The sequence below is a fragment of the Cebus imitator genome, unplaced genomic scaffold, assembly GCF_001604975.1.
Source record: "Cebus imitator isolate Cc_AM_T3 unplaced genomic scaffold, Cebus_imitator-1.0 Scaffold272, whole genome shotgun sequence".
NCBI lineage: Eukaryota > Metazoa > Chordata > Mammalia > Primates > Cebidae > Cebus > Cebus imitator.
In genome coordinates, this window is record NW_016107587.1 from 2,145,301 (window position 1) to 2,158,567 (window position 13,267).

Consider the following 13,267-nt stretch of genomic DNA (forward strand, 5'->3'; position numbering starts at 1 on the left):
AGAGACTTCCTGCAAAAACATCTGTGGGTTCTTAAATGTCTAAAAGAGTGTGTCCTGCCACCATACTTGATAGTTTCTCTAAAGTATAGAGGGTTGAGATATTCCCTCAGAACTTTTAAAGCTTTGTTCTTTGACTTCTAACATTTATGCCTGATAACAAAAACTCTGGTGCCAGTAATAGTCTTATTATTTATGAATGACTTTTTTTTTGTCCCTGGGAGATTTTACCACCTTTTCTTCATTCCTGGTGTTCTGAAATTTCACCCTACAGTGTTAATGTGCTGACTAAATGAGTTAAAATGTGGGAAGTACCTGAAACAGTGACTGGATTGTACTGAGTGCTCAATAAATAGATGTTATAGTTATTGTTCCTGGTGGTAAGCACAGTGGTGACAGTGGTGATAGAGGCAGTGGTTACAGTGATAATGATGGTGGTGGTGAAGATGGTGGCCATGGTGGCAGTGGTGATAATGGTGATGATTATAGTGGTCACAGTAGTGCTAGTGGTGGTAGTAGTGACTGGTGGTGGTGGTGACAGTGACGGTAGTGACAACGGTAACGGTAGCAACGGTGGTGGTGATCATGGAGGTGGTGGTGCTGATGCTGAAGGCAAAGGTGGTTATGATGGAGGAGACAGTGATTGTGGTGGTGGTCGTGGCAGTGGTGATAATGGTGGTATTGGTGGCGGTGGTGATGGTGGTGACGACAGTGATGGTGATGACGGTCGTCATGATGATGATGGTGAAGGTGATGGAGGTTGTGATACTGCACATGGTGACGGTGGGAATGGCAGTGATAACAGTGATATTGGAGGTGGATGTTTATTGTGGTTGGGGCTGTAGGGGTGGTACTAATGGAGATGGTGATAGTGGTGGTAGTAACGGTGATGAGATATTGGCGATTGTGGTGATGACGGCAGTTATGATCCTTGTGGTGATGGCGGTGATGGTGATGGAGGTAGTAATTGTGATGGTGGTGGTTTAGGTGCTGGTGATGCCGATGATGGAAGTGGTCGTAGTGACGGTGGTGGTGGTGACGGTGGCAATGGTAGTGATGATGGTGGTGGTGACGGTGGAGGCAACAGCGGTTAAATGATGGAGATAGTGATTGTGGTGGTGGTGACAGTGGTGATGTTCGTGGTATTGGTGTTGGTGACAGTAGCAATGATAGTCCTGGTGTTAATAATGGCGGTGGTACTGGGGGTGTGATGATGATGGTGATGGTGGTGGTGGTAATGGTGATGATGGCACTGGTCATGTCTCTGTCACAATGGAAATTTTCTTTTACAATGAATTTAACAATTACACATTGGTTCTTTCTTTTTTATTTTTAGAAAATCTGTCAATCAGCTAATAAATTCCTGGACTAATCCTTAGTGTTTTTTATATTTCTTATTCATATTTTTAATTAATTAAGTTTTTGTTCCACATTCCAAATACTCCTTGACTTTATCTGTTAACATTTGTATTAAATTTTATTCTTTTGACAATCAGACACATATCTAACTAACTTCCAAGAGCCTTTCTTATTCTCTGATTGTTCCTTTACTGTGGCATCTTTTCCTTACTGCATGGATACAGTTCTGGGTGGATCCTACTTAAACTTTATGGTGGTTGTTGGTAATTATTTCCTATTCCTCTGAATTACCTTGGCTCATCTTGTCTGTGCAATTTATGTTGCAGATTTTTCTCAAGGGTCTGGTGATGCTCAATAACTATTTATATCTGAGAACCAGACAGTTGGAAACTCCGTAGGTGAGCTGTGCTTGTCAATTGGCGAGGTCCACTTTAGGTTGACTGGGCAAGGAGTGATGGAATTGAAGGGAGTCAGTCAACGCTAAAACGAACAGGGCTTGCTCTAGAATTTCAGCCTCAATAGCAGCTGTGCCGGCTTTGCACAGAGGATTAGTTCAGTTTATTTCAAGAAGCACATTTTGAATTGCCAATGCCTAGGGAATGCATGCTTGGTGGAAAAGGGGGCAGGGTCAACCCTCTGCCCACAGTCTCCTCAATCCCTTCCCTGCTTGAGCTGTGTGCCCTCCTGTCTTCCGACTCCTCTGTTCCTCCAGGGCTCTGTTGGCCAGGTCAATACCTCCACCTCCCGGGCCCAGCCTGCCATGGGCACATCCTGGGCTTCTTTCCCCCACCACACTGCAGCAGGCAGCACCCTTCCAGTCATTTTCGATTTTTCAGAAGTGTATTGGAGTTTCATGGCTGATAATAACCCAGCCCTCTCTGTTTTCCTCATAGCCTTATCCCCACCTTAAAGAGATTTGGGATGGGCAGTTGTGGATGTGGGTGTTCAGTCCATCATCCTGAGTCAGATCCATCAAAGAGACATCACAACGGTGTTTTGGACTGACAGGAAACTCCGCCTAAAAATATCCACCTCTGAGTGCTGGCTTGATACCTGAGGTCTATGGCGATTTGAGTGGCTAATCCAAGACTCTGCCATATCTTCGTGCACCTGTTCATGGACTGCCTGATCTGCTTTCCCTGGCACTCAGGAGGTGATCATTCAATACACATGCCAAAGAGAAAGAGGCAAATCATTCATTGGCCCTTAAAATGTCTACCTGGAAGCGACTCACATTGTTTCTACCTTTCAATGGCCAAAGCAAGTCACGTAGCAACACCCAACTTCAAACGGTTTGGGAGAAGTGCAACCTCCCTGGTGCCTGGAAGGAGGAAAGCTGGTAAATGCCCATTTTCTTCAGCCAGGTCACTGTCAAGTGATGCAACCTGATATGGTTTGGATGTTTTTCCCCCCAAATCTCATGTTGAAATGTGATCTCCAGTGTTGGAGATGGGGCCTGGTGGGAGGTGTATTGGTCATGGGGGCGGATCCCTCATGAATGGCTTGGTGCCCTCCCCATGGTAATAAGTGAGTTCTTGTTCTGTGAGTTCACATGAGAGCTGATGGTTTAAAAGAACCTGGTGGCCAGGCATGGTGGCTCACACCTGTAATCCCAGTACTTTGGGAGGCTGAAGCAGGCAGATCACAAGGTCAGGAGTTCAAGACCAGCCTGACCAATACAGTGAAACCCATCTCTAGTAAAAATACAAAAATTAGCCTGGTGTGGTGGTGCACACCTGTAATCTCAGCTACTTGGGAGGCTGAGGCAGGAGAATGACTTGAACCTGGGAGACAGAGGTTGCAGTGAGCCGAGATCACGTCACTGAATTCCCGCCTGGGAGACAAAGCAAGACTACATCTAAAAAAAAAAAAAAAAATGAAAGAAAGAAAAAAAAAAAAAAAAAAAATAGCCTGTCATCTCTCTTGCTCCCTCTGTCGCCATGTGATGTTGTGCTGGCTCCTCTCACCTTCTGCCATGATTGTAAGCTTCCTGAGGCCATCCCCAGAAGCAGATACCAGCCCCATGCTTCCTGTGCAGTCTGCAGAACCATGAGCCAAAATAAACCCCTTTTCTTTATGAATTACTCAGCCTCAGGTATTCCTATATAGCAAGGCAAACGCACTAACACGCAACCTGACTCCACAGCTGACCACAGAGACACACATCTTCACCCCTCCATCAGTGAGAATGCGGCATCCTTCTTGCTGTGACCCACTCTTCAGGGCTCGAGCCAGCTTCTCACCTGTAGATGTTTTGGGGTGGAAACCAGGTATGAGACCTTGACGGCTCTGAATGCCTGGGTCCCATGTGCGGCTCTCCCAGTGACTCTCCAAAACCACTGCTCGCTCAGCTGGCAGCTTGAGATTGTGGAGAAGTACCTGATTGCTTCCCTGTAGAGGGAGCCAGAATGCACAGTAGGCCAGCATTCCCTCCAAAACAGGTTTCCACCAATGTCTTCTGCATTCCTTATATATCTTGGAGGAGGGTAAAGAGTCCACAGCCTCCTAACAGGGTTCACAATATATCGTCTTTTACCTACTGCTTTGAGCCTTTGGGCATGTCTATGTGGATGTCAAGGCAACAGAAAAGGCCTTATTTAACGTCCTGTTATACTTAGAATCTCAGAGAGGGCCGGGCGCAGTGGCTCACACCTGTAATACCAGCACTTTGGGAGGCCAAGGCAGGCAGATCACGAGGTCAAGAGATCGAGACCATCCTGGCCAACATGGTGAAATCCCGTCTCTACTAAAAATACAAAAATTAGCTGGGCATGGTGGCACATGCCTGTAGTCCCAGCTACTTGGGACGCTGAGGCAGGAGAATTGCTTGAACCCGGGAGGCGGAGGTTGCAGTGAGCCAAGATCACGCCACTGCACTCCAGCCTGGTGCCTGGCAATGGAGCGAGACTCTGTCTCAAAAAAAAAAAAAAAAAAAAAAGGAATCTCAGAGAGAAGAGATCGGAATCTCCAACTCATGTCTTCTATTAGACTGATGCAAAAGTAATTGTGGTTTTGCATTATTTTTGATGGCAAAAATGCCATTATTTTTGCATCGACCTAACAGAATTTTAATACTTTTAAATCTTTGAATACTATCATTTCCTTCGCCAAGCAAATTCCAGATTTAACATAATAGTTCTCTTCCCTAAGTAACATACATACACATACATATAGACATAAATGTTTAAATCTCACCTTGTCAGACATCTGACCTACCTTGTGAATATTAAGAACATTGCTCTGGTGGTCATTTTGAAGCTGGATTGGCAGAAGACAATCTGGATATCAACGGTCCAAAAGAGATGACTGAAATGATCATGGTCAGGGCCAGGTACGGTGGCTCATGCCTGTAATCCCAGCACTTTGGGAGGCTGAAGCAGGCAGATCACCTGAGATCAGGAGTTGAGAGACCAGCCTGGCCAATATAGTGAAACCCCCGTCTGTACTAAAAATACAAAAAAATTAGCTGGACATGGTGGTGGGTGCCTATAATCCCAGCTACTCGGGACACTGAGGCGGGAGAACTGCTTGAACTGGGAAGGCAGTAGTTGCAGTGAGCCGAGATCGTGCCACTGTACTCCAGCCCAGGTGAAAAAGAGAGACACCATCTCAAAAAAATAATGTATCCCGGTCAGAGATTATGAGGATCTGAGCTATGTGAGAGAAGCAAAAGGCTTAGAGAAGTTCTGGAGGAAAGGCAGGATGGCCAGGATTTATTGGTCCTTCTCATGTTAGGTGAAAATTGCAACTTTGTAAAAATGCATGGGTAAAAGCTAGAAGGAGAAAAGCCATTATGTTGAACATCCACAGTGCTCTGAGTACCCCACATACATCCGAAAGTCTTATAGGTTGTTGGAGAACAAGCAGGGGAAAGTGTTTTTTAGGGATTAAAGAAAAGAATCTGGCCGGGCATGGTGGCTCAGGCCTGTAATCCCAGCACTTTGGGAGGCAAGGCGGGTGGATCACAGGGTCGAGAGATCGAGACCCTCCTGACCAAGATGGTGAAACCCCGTCTCTACTAAAAATACAAAAATTAGCTAGGCGTGGTGGCATGTGCCTGTAGTCCCAGGTACTCAGGGACTGAGGCAGGAGAATCGCTTGAACCAGGAGGCAGAGGTTGCAGTGAGCCAAGACTGTGCCACTGCACTCCAGCCTGATGACAGGGTGAGACCCCGTCACACACACACACATACACACACACACACACACACACACACGCACAAAGAATCTATTTAAAGTAGGCAAAAGGAGTTCCTAGTCTCAGACTGCAGAGCCAAGCAGTTTACAATTCTTGACTAATGTATCTGGTTCTGAGTTTTCTGGCACTTAACAGTAAAGGAAATCTCAGGTTACACTGATTGAAATTTTTGACAACAGAAAACAGATGCCTCCAAATGCAGAGACTAAATATTTCCTGAAGTGGAACATACACAGGAATTTATTGCATGGCTCCTTATGGCAGACAATAAATTCCATCATGATTTTACGTGAAATATTATTAAACTTCTTAGCCAAAACTCCATATGTGCAGAGGATGTGCCAGTGAATTCAACTCAGTCATTGTCCTTAGTGACAGACTCGGCTCTCTGACGTCTGACATGTGGGATAAATCTCAGAGAGCCCACGGAGGGAGAGGCAACATTCCCACTGACCAGGGACACTCAGATTCAGCACCACAGAGTCCAGCTCTCACTCAGACGGTAAAGGTTGAAGTCTGCGCAAAGGGCTTTCTTTATTCATCACGTTAAGAAGTTTGGACCTTTCCCAAATTAGTTAAAGAGCCATAGAACCATTTTATTTATTTATTCATTCATTCATTTATTTATTAAATTGCAAAGGCTGGAGTGCAGTGGTGTCTCAGCTCACTGCAACCTCCGCCTCCTGGGTTCAATTGATTCTCCTGCCTCAGCATCCCGAGTAGCTAATTTCTGTATTTTTAATAGAGACAGGGTTTAGCTATGTTGGCCAGGCTGGTCTCAAACTTCTGACCTCAGGCGATCCACCTGCCTCAGCCTCCCAAAGTGTTGGGATTACAGGCATGAGCCACCACCCACGACCCATTGAGCCATTTTAATTAAAGAAAAAATAGGATCAGAAATGTGAGGCGAGGCACAATGGCTCACGCCTGTAATCCCAGCACTTCGGCCGGGGGATCATCTGGGATCAGGAGTTCAAGACCAGCCTGGCCAACATGGCGAAACCCCATCACTACTAAAAATACAAAACTTGGCCGGGAATGGTGGTAGAACCTTGTAATCCCAGCTCCCCAGGAGGCTGAAGTAAGAGAATTGCTTGAACCTGGGAGGCAGAGGTTGCAGTGAGCTGAGATCGTGCCACTGCCCTGTGGCCTGGGCGACAGAGCAAGACTCCATCTCAGAAAAAAAGAAAAGAATAAAAAAGAAGTGTTGCAGGAGGATCTTTGGTTGTATTGCAGCTAGTAACTGGGGAGGAAAGGAGAGCTCTCTAGAGAGAAATAAACCGGTTAAGCAGCTATTTTTAAAGATGAGGTAAGAGATAGTGAGAATAGTCAGAACTAAAGCGTAGGGTTGATAGAGAAAACTGGAAGGATTTGAGAAGAATTCAAGAAATCAAGTCAACAGAACAGAAACGAGTGATTAATTCAATGAATCAACAATGGGAGTCCAAGCAGACAAACATAACGAAGTATTCTGGTCTAGGTGACTGGGTGTGGTGTGTATCCTACAACAGACACAAGAGAATGCGTGGATGTGGACTTATGAGCAAGAGTAGAGCAGTTCCTCCAGTGCAGGAATGGGAAACGTGGAGATGCTCAACATACGGGTCTAAGGTTAAGGGAAGAGACAGGGCTGGAAATAAACTGCAGTGCATTCGTGGTTCGCCGGGGATGGTCGCCGCCTTGAGAGCTGAGGCCATCCTGGGCCTGTGTGAAGAATGAGAATCGCTGGGAGAGAGGAGAACGGAATCAGTCCAAGGGTCCAGGAGTAAAAGCCAAGAGAGGAGCCAGCAGACAAGCAGGCAACGTCCCGGGTGAGGCTGAGGCCCCCAACGTCACGAAGACACAGTGTCAGGAAGAGGTAAAGACATTCCCAATGGGTCAAATGAGGACTGGGAAGTTGGTGGTGTGTCCTTCCAAGGACAGATACCCAGTGGGTTTCCAGATCTAGACAGAGGGAGAGATTTGGTACTATGCCTCAGGGAATCAGGCTTCTGGGCCTTCCACTGAGCTGTCTCTTCCCCAGTCACATCTTCCAGAACTTTATCACCTTAGACATAGCTCTTCCCAACCTCCATCTTTCCCTCCTGCCAAGATTTAATCTTTCCACTTTCCAAATACTAACTCTACAGCCAGGGAAAGAACAATTAAGCTGAGAAGCAGAAAGTTATTTTAATTAATTAGTTCCTTGAAATGGCTCATTAAAAATATTCCGATGACTTTATGTTTACATGATTTCATTAAAAAAAGAAACTGGCTGGACATGGTGGCTTATGCCTGTAATCCCAGCACTTTGGGAGGCCAAGGTGGGTGGATCATGAGGTCAGGGGTTCAAGACCAGCCTGGCCAGGAGACCAACCTGGCTAATATGGTGAAACTCCGTCTCTACTAAAAATACAAAAATTAGCTGGTCATGGTGGCATGATCCTGTAATCCTAGCTACTCGGGAGGCTGAGGTAGGAGAAAAGCTTACACCCAGGAGGCAGAGGTTGCAGTGAGCCAAAGATCATGCCATTGCACTCTGGCCTGCGTGACAGAGACAGACTCCAATTCAAAAAAAAAGAAAAAAGAAATTATGAGATGTTAAAGTCTTTATAATTTGAACGAAAGGGGAGGAAAATAATATTTTTAGACTCAAGGACAAAATTTTCCTTGTCTACTTCTATGTATGAGCTTTCTGTAAAGATGTTAAAAAATCCAAAGAAAAGTAACTGCAAAAGAGCGCTCCTTCCACCAACCTTCACCCTGATTTCTTTTTATAAGGGCCAGCATTGTGGATTTTCTAAAAGTCATAAATTACTTTGATATTTTTTAGTAATACAGTAGCCATATATTTAATATGAGCAAAACATGACTAATAATTATATGTTGCTCCTGGAAAAGTTAAATTTTCTACCTGGGTCTAATGTGAGCCAGTGCATCTTTTTAAATATAAGATCAAAAAAGGTCATATTTAACGGTCAAAAATTACACATCAAAAATAAAAGTTAAAAAACTCATATTATTTGTCTTTAAAATATTCCACATTTAACAGCTCTGTATAATCTAAATTAAATTCAAAGAAAGCCAGTGAATCTTCAAGCATTTTCAGATGATGCATAGAAAGCAAAGGCCGGCTGTGTTCCTCTGGCCGCAGGCCCAGGTCTGCTCAGGAAACCTCACAACAGGGGGCTGCAGTCCTGGCCATCCTGAATTCCGGGGTGTCGCGATCCTGGAGCACTCACACGTTTTAAAAGTCACTCTCTCCAAACGAGTCACTGTAAGAAATGATGGATGACTCATGAGTTATTTGATAGCACACATTTTAAAAATGTTTTGAAGGTAAAGTAATAGAGAGAGAAGTTAACAGTTTTCTTAAATGAAAATAAGATTTTTTGGCATGCGCCTGTAGTCCCAGCTACTCAGGAGGATAAAGCAGGAGAATCACTTGAACCCAGGAGGCAGAGGTTGCAGTGAGCCAAGATCACACCACTGCACTCCAGTCTGGTGACAGAGTGAGACTCCACCTCAAAAAAAAAAGAAAAGAAAAGAAGATTTTTAATAGACTACACAATCCTCCAGATTAGAGTGATATGAAGCATGTAAATGACAAGGTGAATGCCCTTAGCTAACATTTAATCAGGCAACTCTGAGAAGCAGCCCTTTTAGCAGTGTTCTACAAGTTATTATTTAAAAGAAGGAAATGAACATTTGTTAAAATGTTTACAACGTACCAGAAATCTGTCTGATTGTGTATCTAATTTTTATAACAACTCTATAAGGCAGGGATTATCTTTATTTTACTTTATTTTATTTTTGAGATGGAATTTCACTCTGTCTCCCAGGCTAGAGTGCAGTGGCACAATCTCAGCTCCCTGCAAACTCTGCTACTCAGGTTCAAGTGAATCTCCTGCCTCAGACTCCCTAGTAGCTGGGATTGTAGGCGTGCACCACCACACCTGGCTAATTTTTGGATTTTTAGTAGAGACAGGGTTTCACCATGTTGGCCAGGCTGGTCTTGAACTCCCAACCTCAGGAGATCCACCCATCTCGGCCTTCCAGAATGCTGGGATTACGGGCGTGAGCCGCCATGCCCAGCCCAGGGATTATTATCTTTTTTTACAAATGAAAAACAAGATGACGAGTCAAAGTAGGCTGTCTATACTAACGAAAATATTTTAGCTACCTAAAATAACTCATTATAGAACTAACTTGTAAAACTGACAAATAACTAGTATAATTGATAACAAATAGAACTAACTATATGGAACTATATATAGCGTATACTATTAAGTTACTAATGTATAGCTATATTATATAATATATATTTAATGAGATATAAGTAATTATTTAATTATATTCACAATAAATAGAGCTACAAGACACCTTTTATTTATTTATTTATTTTTATTTATATATATATTTTTGTGAAACAAAGTCTCACTCTGTCATACAGGCTAAAGTGCAGTGATGGATCTTGGCTCACTGCAACCTCCACCTTGCTGGTTCAAGAGATTCTCCAGCCTCAGCCTCCCAAGTAGCTGAGATTACAGGCGTGTGCCACCCCGGTGGCTAATTTTATTTTACTTTTTTGTATTTTTAGTAGAAACGGGGTTTTGCCATGTTGGCCAGGCTAGTCTCAAATTCCTGACCTCAAGTGATCTGCCCACCTCGACCTCCCAAAGTGCTGGGATTACAGGTGTGAGCCACTGCCCCCGGCCCCTCCACAAACAAAGTTAAATGCCATGTGTCAGCTATTTCTGCATGCACCATAATGAGAAACTCTCAGAAACCTACCAGATATCTGACAATACCAATGCTGGGGAGGATGAGGAGCCTCTGGAACATAAATGATGCAGCCATTGGGAAAGCAGTTCAGCATTATCTTCTTCGGAGACCTCTTGACACAACACTTCTCATCCAAGGCATACACATGAGAGGGCCAGACACACAGGCCACTGGAACCAATGTACCATTGTGTGTAGAAGTCCAGCATTGGAAAGAACCCAAATGTCCCCCAGAAGTAAATTGATAAACAAAAAGTAGCTTATTCCTGGAAAGGCATATAATCGACAGTCATGATGAATGAACTACATTCAACGACATTGATAAATTCATCATCCAAACAAAACTGAGCAAAACACACCAGAAACAAAAGTATGTGAGTGGGAGAGTTCTGTTCATACACAGTTCAAAAATAAGCTAAACTAAACGTCTTAGGGACACAGAAAAGCAAGAGAATGTATCCTCAAAATCAGGATGGCAGTTACTACTGGAGCTCAGCTGGGGGACTCAGAAGAAACTACCTCGGGGGGGTCTTTGGTGTCACTGACAGTTTCGTGTGATTTACATGATAATTATTTGTTAAACAGCAGATCTTATTTTTATGCATTATAAGTACTGTATTTCACAATAAAAAGGTTGACAAAACGCTAATCACACCCCATTCAAACATATATAGATATTTAACATATATATAAATATATACATATACCTGTATGTAAATACATATATGTCATGTCTGTATTCAGTAATTATTTTGGATATAGATAGTATATATGACTTTTGCTTTCTATTCTTTAATTTCAGTAGTTCCCGAATTTTCCACAATGAGCAACTGATGTTACAGCAACCAAAAAGTCATTTCTGCAAGTGAAGAAAAATGAGCCTCCTTGGACCTGTGGGACTGGCCTTGGCTCTCAGGCTGGGCGCTGAGGCAGGCCCAGGGAGAGATTTATGACTGTGCCTGGACTAATGAAACCACCACGCCTTGCTCCCAGCCCAGGACCAGCCTTTGTGTCCTGGGTCAACTGAGGAATGTTCCCTCTGATTTGACAACCATGAGAGCCAGGCAGTCGGGAGGCACCTTGGGGGCACAGGAACAGAGCCCCTTTGTGCGCCCCCCTGCCCGGCACTGTGAGGCCCTTTTCATCTCTCTGCTTTTCCGACTGCTTGGAATCCTCTTAGGACGATGGCTTGATTCAGCCACAGCCCTGTGGCAGCCACAGACCTCTTGCTTCCCTTTCACAGGCTCGCTGGCCTCAAGATCAGGCTTATGGGAGCCCCTTTCAAGCTCTAAAACCCTATAGTTCCTTTAATGCTCCAAGGGAAGCCTAAGGTTAAGTCTCCCAAACAGTGAGGAAGGAAGACAGGACACCAGTTGAGCTGCTGTGCTGACCACCCAAAGTAGGTGTGTTTGGCCAGCATGAGGATCAATTACAGGAGCTACACACAGTGTCACCCTGGCTTCGGAGGTCTTTCCAAACAAGCCTCCAGTGAGGGAAATCTAGCCAGTGCGAATCTCCCTGAGCTTGGCTGGAAGGTCCAAGCTCCTGGCCACTGGGCTCAACTTCCCACTCTTTCATGCTCTATTCTGAGTTTCCCACAAAGCTAATGGCAATTCACAGGGCACGATAGACAAGCATTGTTTGGTGTTGTCACTGGTAAATGGATCTAGACAAAGTGATGAGAGCCTCTAACCTTAGGAGACCCAAAATCAACATACCCCATTGTTGCTGGCGGAATGGGAGGGGTGGGGTCACCCCTGTGTCCATGTCCTTGGAAAAGCACAGGGTAGGAGTGATGGCCTGTTAGCCTCTTGAGCCTGAGAGATTGTCAGCACCTTCGAGAGGAGAGGGCAAGAGCTTCAGACCCACAACAGCCTGCCCACACTGAATGTGTTCACGCCCCAGTTACTTAACCTATCAGACCCCCATTTCCTGATCTGTAAACTGTGGTAACAATTTATCCAGGACACTGTGGGATTCATATGTGCAGGTTAATATGAGTGGATGCCATGAGAACATTTTGAAGCACTAATTATCTCCACTCAACTTTTAAATAAAAATCACATATTCCTCTATTCAGGAGGCTGGGGCAGGAGAATCTCTTGAACCCGGGAGGTGGAGGTTGCCGTGAGCTGAGATCTTGCCATTGCACTCCAGCCTGAAGGCAGCTGGAGTGAAACTCCCTCTAAAACAAAACAAAAACAAAACCTTACTCCCACCTTACAGTTTCATTTTATTTGCTTTCTAGGAATTTTTCTCAATATGTAAATACCACTTCTAGGGCATATGTAACTAATTTTTACACAACTATGTCAGTGCATATTGAATATAGAGTGGCATAAATTTGTAAAATTTCTACTCATTATCTGAAGCATTGTAGAGAACAGAGAGCGTGGAGCCAGGCAGGCCTGGGTCTGGGTGTGAATGCTGTGGCATAGCAGTGTGAAGCAGAGCGAACCACTCCACCTCCCAGGCCTTGGTTTCCGATAGTGTGGGTGTAACAGAATCGAGAAGGACCAAGGTCCACAGCAATCTCAGGAGACCCCTGCATGAGGCTGGCTCCATCTCCAGAGCCATGGCTCTCACAGGTGCCCGTTAGATGAGCAGCGTTATTTTAATGGCCTGGCTCCCTGGGTCTGGGGGAGTGGTCCTAGTTCCTGGATAGGCAGCCTTCCCTCTCTTCTGTCTTTGCCATGCCATAAACCCCTCTGGTCCAGATTATTATTATTATTTTTTTTGAGATGGAGTCTCACTCTGTTGCCCAGGCTGGAGTGCAGTGGCACAATCTTGGCTCACTGCAGCCTCCGCCTCCCAGATTCCAGCAATTCTCCTGCCTCAGCCTCCTGAGTAGCTGGGACTACAGGCGCATGCTACTGTGCCCAGCTAATTTTTGTATTTTCAGTAGAGAGGAAGTTTCACCATGTTGGCCAGGCTGGTCTCGAACTCCTGA